This window comes from Triturus cristatus, chromosome 7 (genome assembly GCF_964204655.1).
Source record: "Triturus cristatus chromosome 7, aTriCri1.1, whole genome shotgun sequence".
In the NCBI taxonomy this organism is placed as follows: domain Eukaryota; kingdom Metazoa; phylum Chordata; class Amphibia; order Caudata; family Salamandridae; genus Triturus; species Triturus cristatus.
The window spans coordinates 1,477,726,571-1,477,739,072 of NC_140590.1; positions in this window are offsets into that span (position 1 = coordinate 1,477,726,571).

The window sequence follows — 12,502 nt, forward strand, 5'->3', positions numbered from 1 at the left end:
CATTCAGAGAATCACATAATTCCTGGGAAGGGGCAGCCTTTCGTAGGGTGCGCTCAGGGTTGGAAAGTTCATCTATTATCGAAAATATTACTTTAGAACTGTGATTAGAATTCAGAATACGGTCAGAGAAAAAAGCCGTTTTGGCCGTCAAAATATTTTTCTTATACTCTTTGTGCGCAGTGATGTACTGAGATCTTTTTCCTGGAGAGTATTGCTGACGCCATTGTCTCTCCAGTTGATGTACGGTCAGTTTCTGTGCCTTAAGATCATCTGAGAACCATCTGTTCGCCTCTGTCAGACGCACTAATTTTACTCTTTTAGAAGGAGCGTGTTTATTACTGGCATCGAGAAGCCATTTGGATACCTTGTTTTCCAGGGTATTAACATCATGGTCTAGTGCTGGAGTGGTGTCAGCTAGTGTGTTAAGGAAATCTTCTTTGTTGATAAGATTCCATCTACTGGCTAGACCTCCTTCCAGCGCTTTGATTTTCGGAGGAACAGATCTTGTGATTTGGAATTTCAGTAGATGGTGGTCGGACCAGATACAAGGTAACACAGTAGGGATAGAGATATTCACACCGGTAGCCCATATTTGATCCAGGATCCAACCCTTAGAGTGGGTTGGGGAAGAGACAAGCTGGGATCGATTTAAGTTTCTGAGTAAATCAGACATTTCTGCAGATTTAGGCCCTTCATTAGGATCGTCGTACCAGTAATTGAAATCTCCTGCCAGAAGGACCCTAGCGTGCTCCGTTACTAATTTGGCTATCTGTTCGCTAAGAGCCAGTTGGAAGAGAGGCATCGGCTTAGGTGGTCTATATAATAGGACACAGACCAAAGAGTCGTTAGCAGACTCAAGTTTAATCACGATATTATCCGTATCAGTAAGAAAGAGGGATGTCAGAGAGCAAAAACTGAGATCAGTGTGAATGACGGCCGCCACACCGCCACCTGACTTGCCCGGACATCTGTTAGCCGACATGATGTAATAGACAGGGGGAAGTGCTGCAAGTATATCCGGGGCGGATTCATCGGTGAGCCAGGTCTCAGTCAGTAGCAGGACATCTGGTTTATCAGTGATCAGGAGTAGAAAAATCTCCAACTGATGTTTAACCAGGGATCGAGTGTTGAGATAGTAGATTAACAGAGGAGCTGCTCTGTGTATAGTCTGGATAGAAGGGTGCAGGTTATGAACGATAATGGACTGTAGTTCCGGGAAACTGTTTCGTGCAATGAATATATCATTGTCAGTTAAAATAGACAAGGTCTTTTTAGGAAGTTGCCCATTCATGTAGTGCAACTCCTTCAGATTCTTAGATGAATGAGTAGCGAACTGACCATAATGGCTGGCCCCTGAGCCCGGAGGGGCGCGGACGGGCACAGACGGGCTTGCCTTTAGCGCGCCTTTGGCGCGCTGCCAGCGCGCCCGCTGCGCGCTCGCAATGACATCTGCAATTTCTCCCCCCGGCCTCTGGGCGTCTAGAACGCTGTCAAGTCTCCCACCCAATATGGCTGCCAACAAGTGTCTGCCTCCGTCTCCCAACAGCGCGATATTAAAGCGATGCGGGTTCCGACTGGCAGTGAAGGCAGCGTGCGCTGAGCTGAGCTGAGTGAGGTGAGCCCTGATTAGTGCCAGGTAGAAGGGGAATACACTAAAATGAGGTAAGCGAAAGTAAATACCAGTGATTTAAAAAAACTCCCGGCTTCCGCCTCAGGAGTCGATCTGATCGCTGCGCGCTCGCGATGACTTCTGCAATTTATCCCCCCGGCCTCTGGGCGTCTAGAACGCTGTCCAGTCCCCCACCCAATATGGCTGCCAACAAGTGTCTGCCTCCGTCTCCCAACACCGCGATAGGAAAGCGATGCAGGTTCCGACTGGCAGCGAAGGCAGGGTGCGCTGAGCTGAGTGAGGCGAGCCCTGATTAGTGCCAGGTAGAAGGGGAATACACTAAAATAAGGTAAGCGAAAGTAAATACCAGTGATTTAAAAAAACTCCCGGCTTCCGCCTCAGGAGTCGATCTGATCGGAACATTGACAAATAAAACTTAATAACAGGAAGCAGCATCATTTTACTTGTGTCCAATCTGCCCCACCAAGATAGGAAAAGGGGGGACCATCCACCTATCATATTGTTTACCTTTAAAAGAACCTCTTCTAAATTAAGTTGAATCGTTTTGGCGATAGAGGAGGAATAGTTAATGCCTAAGCAAGTGATACTACGTGTATTCCATTTAAAATCAGATCCTTCAAACATGCTCTTTAAACAATATTTATTTAGAGGAAGCACTTCAGATTTAGAAAGAATTAATTTATACCTGGATAAGGAGGCATAAGAAGAAAGAAGATCTTAGAAGGCGGGTAAAGAAGTGGAGGGATCCGAAATATATAGCATAATTTCATCTGAATAGGCAGTAAATTTGATTTCAATTGTCTTAGGTTTAAAACCTCGGAAGGTAGGAGAATGACGCAAGGAATGAAGAAAAGGCTCAAGTGAAAGAAAAAAGAGTAAAGGAGAAAGAGGACATCCCTGTCGAGTACCTCGTTGTAAAGGAAAGTAAGAAGATCGTGAGCCATTAGCAAATACAGAGGTAGAGGGGGAAGAATATAGCAGATTAATAAGGGACAGAATAGCAGGACCAAAGCCATGCCACTTAAGGGCGCACATTATGAAAAGCCAATGAACACGATGGAAGGCTTTCTCCGCGTCAAGGGTTATGGCTGCAGCAGGAGAGGAACTCTTGAATGCTAGAGGGATAATGTTAAGAAAGGTTCTGGAATTGTCTTGACAAACCCCTTCTGCTCAAGACCAATAAATTCCAGAAGTACCTGATTAATGCAAAGAGCTAATACCTTGTCAAATATTTTACAATCTAAATTAATCAATGAAAGGGGACGGTAGTATGCACAAAGCGAGGGATCCTTATCTTTTTTTGGAATTAAACAGATCATAGCCTCAAGAAAAGAGCCACGGGCCTCACTATGGGATACAAAATATTGAGAAAGAGATAAAAGATTAGGTAAAAGTATCTGGGAAAAGCAAGAATAAAATTCAGCCGTAATGTCGTCAGGGCCGGGGTCCTTATCCTTGGGTAACTTGGATAGAGAAGACATTATCTCAGAGAGGGATATATCTATATCTAAAATAGAACAATCCGGGAGAGGGGAGGAACGGGGAGGCAATGAATCAAAGAAGGAGTCCCACGCATCGTCAGATGGAGAAGATTCAGGAGTGTTAAGGGTCTAAAACATCTCAATATCTCCTCATCCTTAAAATGGCGAACTCCGTAATCAACAGTAATTTTGACTATTCTAGATCTTTGGGACTTAACTTTCAGGTAATTCGCCAACAATTTACCTGCTCTATTGCGGCCACCATAGAATTTGGAATTGATTTTTAATAAAGTCCTAGTAGCTTCCTCAGTGGATTTCCTATTAAAATCAAGTTTTGCTTGAACCAGATTCTTGAGGGTGTCAGCACGATTGGAAGAAAAATACATGTGTTCTAGTTTCTTAATGGAAGAGAGTATAGAGGCAGATTCCTTGCAAAATTGTTTCATTTTACTAGCAACAGATTCAATTATAAAACCTCTGGCTGTCGCCTTGAAGGCATCCCATATGGTGTGAAAGGGCAAATCTGGACTGCCATTAAGGAGAAAGAATTCTAAAACAAACTCCTTAAAGCGATTAATAAAAGAGGAATCCTTAAGAAGATAATTTATGGAATTTGGATGATAAGGAAGGAAGATCTAAGTTGATAAGAACAGGGGCGTGATCGGAAATCAAAATGGAGCCAATCTCAGCATGCAATAGATTGGGAAGAAGATGTGAACTCAAAAAAATGTAATCGATTCTAGATGTAGAATTGTGGGTCGGGGAATAAAAAGTGAATTCTAAACAATCGGGATTGAGTGTTCTCCAGGCGTTGACCAGGCCTCTTGAGAGTATAGGCTGAGCAAAAGTCTTTTGCATTTTATTAGGGATGTATCTAGAAGAGGATTTCCTATCCATAAACGGGTCTATGACCTGATTACAGTCACCCCCACTATGAGATTAGAATCAGAGCATGAGTGAAGAGTATGTGACATGGATTGCCAAAAATGGGAGTCGAAACCTGTGGGACCATAAATGTTAAGGAGAGACACATGGGATATGTTAATGATAGTGTGGAGAAGAAGCCAGCATCTCTCTCTTCTCTTTCTACAGTAAGGGCAAGGGACTTGTGAAATAATATAACCACTCCGTTTTTCCTGTCCATAGATGTGGAACTATAAACACTACCAACCCACTGTTTCCTGAGGGAGTTAACATCATTATCAGTAAGATGTGTTTCCTGTAACAGTGCAATTTTACATTGTAATTTGGAAAGGTGCGAGAGTACCCGTTGCTTCTTTAGGGGATTACGTAAACCCTTTACATTCCATGAAACAATACAAATATTTTCAGTCATTGAAGGTAAAGAGAACATCAATTAATAATATGAACATTATATAATTGAAAAGGAATCAAATAAACATTATGACCACAATCAATTTCAGCAGATTAATAACAATGAAGCAATAAGAGATTAGAATGAAAAAGGATACAAAAGAGAGAGTGAATAAAAGGTACACAAAGGAGGAGAAAAGAATGAGAGAAAGAAAGTAAATATAAAAAAACTAGGTGTGAGACCCAAGGAAAAAGAATGAAAAATTTAAAATAGAAAAAAATATAGAAAGAGAAAAAGAAAAAAGAGGCCAAAGAGGAGGTAAGTGGTAGATAAAGGGGAGCTGACGAGAAGCCAGGGGGCTTCAGTCAAGAAGAAAGGGATGAATATCCAGACCAAGAAAAATAACATGGGAAGGCGGGGAGCAGCAAAAGGGAAACAGACGGTGAAGCCGGCGAGGACAGCCGGGGAACAAACAGGACCAAAAAAGGAGAAATAAATATGAATGCCATGAGCTTAGTGTGAAATGACACAACAGGAGGAATCAAATACATACTAACTTTATACATAACATGAAACGATACAAAAAGGGCGAACAGGAACAGAAAGGATGTGATATAAAATATGACACTTACCAGACATGGGTGTTAAGTGTAAACAATAAGGTTTAGGTGAAAGGCTAGGGATAGGGAAACATCTGGGTAATGGGTTGATACAGAGGGAAAGAACATCTTTGGAGGAAACAAAAGAAAACAATAATATAAAATGGCTGCCGGAAAGCAACCAAACCTCAGTAATCTAGAAAACACAACATTGACGGATCATATCCAACAATGATAGAGGAAGACGAAACTCTTCAGAACATTAAATTAGAAAAGATAAACTTAGAGAACATAGGACAACATAGAGACAGCAATAACACTCAAGAACCTCCAAGGTCCATCACGTCTCCTTTATGGCGAGAAATAATTTGTCTTAGATCTTCAGGACGATCAAAAGAGTAGGACCTCTCCTTGTATGTAACTTTGAAGAAGCATGGATATACTAGGCCATATCGGGCATTCATAGATCGAAGAGCTGGGCGGAGAGACAGAAATTCCTTGCGACGAGCTGCAGTAGCGCGTGCCACATCCTGAGAAAATAAAACTCTTTGACCGGACCACAGCATCTGTTTTCGGAGCTTGGCTGCTGAAAGGACCATTAATAACTTGTGTACTCCAAGAAGTGGAGGATTATTCCTCTGGGACGAGGAAGAAGATGATACACCACTTTTAGGACCAATACGGTGAGCATGCTGCAAGTTAAGGGCAGTGTCATCCTTCAGACCAACAATTTTGGGGATATTTACTTTAAAAAAGGCAAGCATGTCAGATCCTTCCTCTCCCTCAGGAATACAATAGATGCGGAGATTATTGCGCCTATTGCGATTTTCTAAGTCTTCTGTCTGCATTTTGAGGAGATCAATCTCTTTAGACATGGCAGTAACTTGAGGAATCACATCTTGAGTGTCGCTAACCCTCTGTTCCACTGCCGACACTCTCAGCTCTAAATTAGACCATTTATTGTCCCATTTCTGAAGAGTAGCGTTGGTTTCAATCACAAAAGGTTTAAGCAGCCTTATCTCCTCCATGAGGTCATCCATTGTTATAGGTAGTGGAGACTTCATAGGGGTGTTAGGTTCCTTCTTATGATGTTTAGAAGGGGCAACATTGTTAGAGTCTTTACGAAGAAAAGACATATTTGCTGAAGTGGGTTTATGTCCAAGTGAGGTTGAGGACTCCATGTAGAAAAATAATTATTGGAGTGCAATCCCGAGAGATAGGCAAAGTGTTGGCTTCGGATGGGGCACAACTTAATGTCACTACCGTGCAACACACTGAAAAGATCTGCTCTGATGATATCTCACCACACCCAGATTAGGGCCTTCAACTCTGCTGTGATCCCAGACAAGGGGCCAGTGAAATCACACCGATCCACTTAGAGAACCCACTTTGGAACAAAAAGTTGTAGCCTGTGCTCTAGCACGTAACTCCCAACTCAGCATTCGGTTTGGGGGAGCATTGAATCCCAGTGGGGAAGTCGCAGGGGATGATAGAAGTAAACAACGTAGCGCGGATAATCCGCTACTAACTTGCTACTAATCCATATCGAAGAATAGATACCAAATGTTCACATTGTACAGCAACATGGTGTAAAGCTCAAAGGATGAAGAACAGCAGCAGCATCCCAAAAACACACCACAGCGACACTGAAGAGCCAGTGAAAAAGGGATCATCACCCTGAGGTAAAGTAACAAATGTCATCAGGCTTGTGCGAAGGGAGCAAAGCGTTAGAAAGGACAGGGTCAAAAAGCAGGCTATATGACAGCGTTGCTCTGTCCAATGCAGTTATAACATTTTAAAGTTGAAAATCCTTCCCCAGCAAAAAAGCAAAAAAAAAGTGAAAATGACTCAAAAAATACCATAGCCCTTTTTATATGAAGTAGGATGGCATGGAATTATAGTGAAACCACCTTAAAAGTCATTATATTTAAGTAGTGAGGCGTTAGAAGAAAACTGCACAATGAAGAAATCCAGTGCAGCACATTGTACCCGGGCAGTTGCAACATGAAAGAAACAAGAGTCCATTGCCAACTCCAGCCAGGAAAAAGAAGAAGGAAATTCCAAAAGTTTGGTGCCTCAACAGAAGGAAGGAGCACCCAATGCTCTGCTGCCACGGCGGAATGAAAGCCCACACCGCGCACAGCACCGGGGAGCTCTAAGGGGAGAAAGGCGCTCCGTCAAAGACAAAATGGCGGGCGCCCCGAGGCAAAAGCGGCGCGGGGTAAAACAGGCAGCAAACAAGGTAGAAAACAGAAAAAAGAACCGCTGCCTGTGCCCCTGCATCCGCTGCATAAACGCACTAGTTCATATTCCTCCTGTACAGGAAAAACAGCTCCGGCGGTAGAGAAGATCTGGCTTGAAGCGCGGAGCCTCAACCGGATGCAGACATCCTGTGGCGACTCAAGCCACGCCCCCGACTCTTGCTTTTGTGATAATCTCTAAGGCTCGAATGGGAGTAACAACAATATTGTGTTTCCCTTGTGCAACCAGCCACTCTTTAATGACAGCCATTTGAACTACAGTTGTTGTTTTTTTCAGTGGATGCAAAATGCATTTCCCCATTGGAATATAGATGCGATTTATATGCAATAGGCACTGTCTCACCCTCTTTAAAGGTGATATATGTAAAGCCAATGGCCCCTGCAACAATATAAATGATCAGATTTGTGGTATTGACATGTGTATATAAGTGTTTTGTAGCAAGCAAGTCAGATTGTAGTGATCTGATTATGTCTGTATGATCTGAAGTCAAATTTAAACTTGAAAAGTCAGGATGAATTAATTCAAATAAAGGTTTAATGCATTGGGCATAATCAGGAATGTAGGTTCTGCCAAAAGAAGTGTATTGGGTGATTTTAGCATAGCACACTTCTCTAGGAAGTGTGTTGTGAGGCTCTTTCCCTCCCGGGTAAATATGCATCAGAGAAATAGGACACTTAGAAATGCTATATAAGATTTCTTGAGATTGAATTTGTAGCCATATTCAGCAAATCCCAAAATGATGTGATCCACTGTGGCTAAATGTGTCTTTAATTAATCTTCCTTAAGGGTAGCTATCATTGGCGTAGGACAATGTGTCTGGGTCAATATCATGTAGAATTGACACTATGCATGCAGCAAACAATCCAAGACAGTTTTTATACTCCATGGGGTGTTGGCAAAAGGAGCATTGAGAGCCTAGTGCTGGGAAGGCAGTTCCATTCTCTGCTTTCAGATGCTATATTTTGGCAGAAAAAGACCATTGGAAAGATCGAAATTTGTGTCATATTTTTTATGGACTGTATTATTGATAAATGCCGTACTATGTGTATTCTATATCGCAGATGTGTGTGTATGACTGTTTAAATGTCTGTATTCTAAGGCAATATGATATGAGTGGTTTGACTTCACCACTGGGAAAAGAGGGTTATTAATTGGGGAGATAAAGGGTTCAATGAGACCCTGATATTCTAATTGTGAGAGTATTCTCTAACAGGAGTTTTAGCAGCCTGTTTAATTGGGAACTGCAGTTGCACTTATGGGCTGGACCTTATGGGTATGCAATGATGTGGAGACTCCATATCCCAGCCGACATGATTGCGGTATAATGCTGGTGCTTGTGAGAGAGCCCATTCAGATGTGCAGGCTTGTTTGACTTTATCAGGGCCTTGCCCAAAGAATTATGATATTATTACATCTTCAGCTTGTGATGATGTATGTACAAACTCCATGGGCCAGTCGACCTCCGCCAAGAGAATGTTATATGATATTGTTAAATTTTCCCAGAATATTACTTGTATGGTGCGCTGTACAGAACCCTCTATTTGTATATCCAAATCATGTAATCTAACTGGAGGGCCTACTCGCCGATCTGGGGTAACAACTGTAATTTATTTATCTGTTGCTCTCGTTGCCAGAAACTCCTGGAGATTCTGGTGCACTATAGTGGTCTCTGCAATGCTGTTGAGGAGAGTCACCACCCCCCTCATGTTCAGGAGGAAAGTTCTCAGTGTTAGTGGCATATTACAGTTAGAGATACAACTTTCTTTTTTTAATTGTGGCTTAAACTGAGAAAGTTTCTCTTCCTTCTTTATCTTCACGTCAGATGAGTGTTGTGAGTCCTTCTTTGGTTTCACATACTCTTCCTGTTAGTGCTCAGAATGTCCTCCTCTCTTGAATTGTTTATCCGTGGAGTCCTGAAAGGAACGAGAAGGACGAGTATCAGAATACTCATACCTATCAAGTGGCTTCAAATGTGAGCAATCACACAAATTATAGCATCCGTCAGATGGTCCCTTTTTTTGTGGCTCCTCCTTTAGACATAGCTTTTTCTTTTGATGGGTTTGTCCCATCATTTTTTAACAAACTCCGGGTTCTGCTTGGCAATATCATTGTCGGAACTAGGTTTACCAAGATGTGGTTTATTTGATCTGGCCCCCAAATTATCCTGACATATGGAGATGTACACCTTACTGATAATTAGCTCATGTTCCTGGTCGACTGGTGTGGCCAGTGTGAGCCATTGGTATATAACCAGACATGCTGCTTAACCTTTAATGTTGGCTAGAATAATTGAGGAGACCATGGGAAAGTTTCCAATTAATTTCATCCCCAAATTCAGGGCAGAAGCTGCCCGTGTTTGTTTTGTATTTATTTCAACACCTTCGGCAAGACTGCCATAGATGGAGTACCTTGTATGATGGTAAAAACTACAGCAAACACTGTGCCCCAAGTTGAGCAGTCATCTATCCCGAAGGGTATTCTATGTTTATTTTGTGGTACCGTAAAGAGAAACACGCCTTCAATCTGATTAATTTGTTGGGCTATCCAAAATGGAATTTCAGCACGTTTCATGGAAATTTTACCCATAATTGCATTAATAATTACAGGGAGAATTGGAGGTACAGCAGGCAACTGTGCTTGTCCTGCAAAATCTGCCCATGCTGGGACAGCCATCAATGTGTGCAAAACATATTGACTCAAGCGCCAATATTGTCTTACTAGAACTACATATAATGGCAATAGCTCATTAGCATTGAGATTTCACAGAATAGGATATGGTATATGACCAGCTGACACCAGCCATTGGCCCCTTCATTACTAATGTGTCTTGTGTGGACATGGTCCAAAATGTGCACTCGGTCACATCGGAACAAATTTTGATGTTCCCAGACAAATAGTGGTATTTCTAACTGTTGATATGCTCTATATTAAGCGGGGGTGAAACGTCAGTGTATTTATGAAATGTTTGTGTGTTTGCAACCACAGCTGGAAAATTAGCTTTAGAATAAAATACTTGCAACCATCATGGGCTTCAACCACCAAGGTTACATCACCACCAACATTGCCAAGTTCCTGTAGAGCCAGATGTGCATGAACAGCATGTCTTCAATTATCAGCTATAGGTATAGGTATAGGTGTAGGCTGCGGCTCCACCATTACTAAAAAAGTAAAGGGAACAGAACACAAATATGAGTATCCTTTTAAAGAATCAAGCTTGAACAACCAACAGATAAAATGTAGGTACTTCCAAAAAATACTGTGGAGGATTAACTACCTAACTCAGATAGAGGTGTATGGGGTACTAAGGTCACATACAGTTACTACTCAGGAGACCGGTTAAATAAGTACCTGATCAAAGTTGGTAGCACTATGTCGCATGAATTTTGCTGGTGATGCAGAACTGTGTGTTAGGATGACAGGACGTCATAGTGTAGGGACTGGGTCTCTCTACAGCATTAGTGCCTGGCTAGCTCACAGTGCCTCACCTGAATTCCTAACCTCTCCAAAATAACAGGTGATTTCGACAACCTAGAACATGACCCTCTAGTCCCCAAGAGAACTGTGGAAAGAGATCCTCTCCTTTCGTTACTCACTTACAAACTCATGCAAGCCCATAGTTCACATAAGAAAGACACAAAGAAAGTTTACCATGAATTTTTTGAAACAATTGTAGACTATTATGAAGAAAGTGTGCTGCCATCATTGGGCATCTGCAACAAAACAAATAATTAACATTACTAACAGATTGTAAAGAACAAACATCCCAACCATGGTAAATTATATATTCGTCTAGGTCTACCCTTACTATGCAAGCACAGGGATATATTTGCAATTTCTTGGATTGGTGTAGGACCTAATTCCTGGTGTATGCAGTTCGGTGGTCTGCATCAGGAGTGTAAATTTAGTTTATTCAGGGCTGATTGTCAGGCACTGCTGAAGTTCTAGAGCACTCATCTCTTCTGGAATTCTCCTCTCTGTCCCCAAGCAGATGGGACATAGTCTATATGATAAATTATTGTGTTAGAGTTGCAATTGTGTGACAATGTTATGTCTAGATGTAGGAGATGTTGCTGAATGAGCAATGAAAACAGTACACTATGTTGGTATGTATTCCTAGCAACCTTGTATCAGATGTGCGGACAAGATCCCAAGACGAGTCTCTGAATAACAAACCACATGTACTGCCTAGGACAATGTCATGAAAACAAATGCATTATATGTTGCTCTGCAGAGCAGAGGCAGCCTAAAATATCTGAGACGCAAAACTAGTGGAGATCATAAATGGGCCCAGCAGGGTAGCACTACAATATTTTTACCTTTGATATTCCTGTCGTCAATTTTTTTGACATCCCAATATTCTTGACACAATATTTTTGTATCACAATGTTTTTATTCGATATTTTGTCCTAACACAGGTAAAACCACATCATTGCTGGACCTTCATTGTAAATAGGCAGAGCAGTGTTGTTTCAGTTATAAGTAAGCAAACAACTTCTGGAGCTTCAGCTTTTATAATGAATAAGGAGAAAAATAAGCTCTAAGAAGTTTATTTTTTCAATGCATCAGATGGTCTTATTCAAAATATGCTGCATGCATAAATGTTTTTGTACCTTTCAGAATTGTTTCAGTATGTTCCTGTTAATAAACGTCCTAGTGTTTCAGGAAAAGACCTTTACATTCATTTCAGAAAGCATTTCAAATCCTTGCTTACTTAGCAGATGCATTGACTTGAAAGGCAAAGCAGTATTATTTTTAAGTATTATCATCCCTGCCCTGCTATACAGCAAAACTTAAATCTGTATTAAAAAAGACTTTCACGGCAATAGAGATAAAGAGAGAGCAGTGAAAAGCTTGAAAATCACCTTAGCACTGCTTCTAAAACATGACAGGTATGACACACTCATAAAAAGAAACACTGTAGCTTCTCCACAGAAGTATTTCACATTGCTGTAAAATGGATAACCTAGATGACACTTCAAAAAATCTGCCACCACATGTTTCTTAATTTGAAAGTCATAAATATCCTCAGCAAGTCTTGCAAAGCTGACTGGAGCAACAGTTCTTATTAAAACAAGCCCATCCTGTCTCTTCTACCATGCGACTTGACATGTTGGAAAATAATATTTTTCTTCAAAGAAACAGCTACCACAAATTGACTTGATATCCTGATCTATTTTGTGCAGTCACAAATCATCCCAATGTCACTTTATAGCTA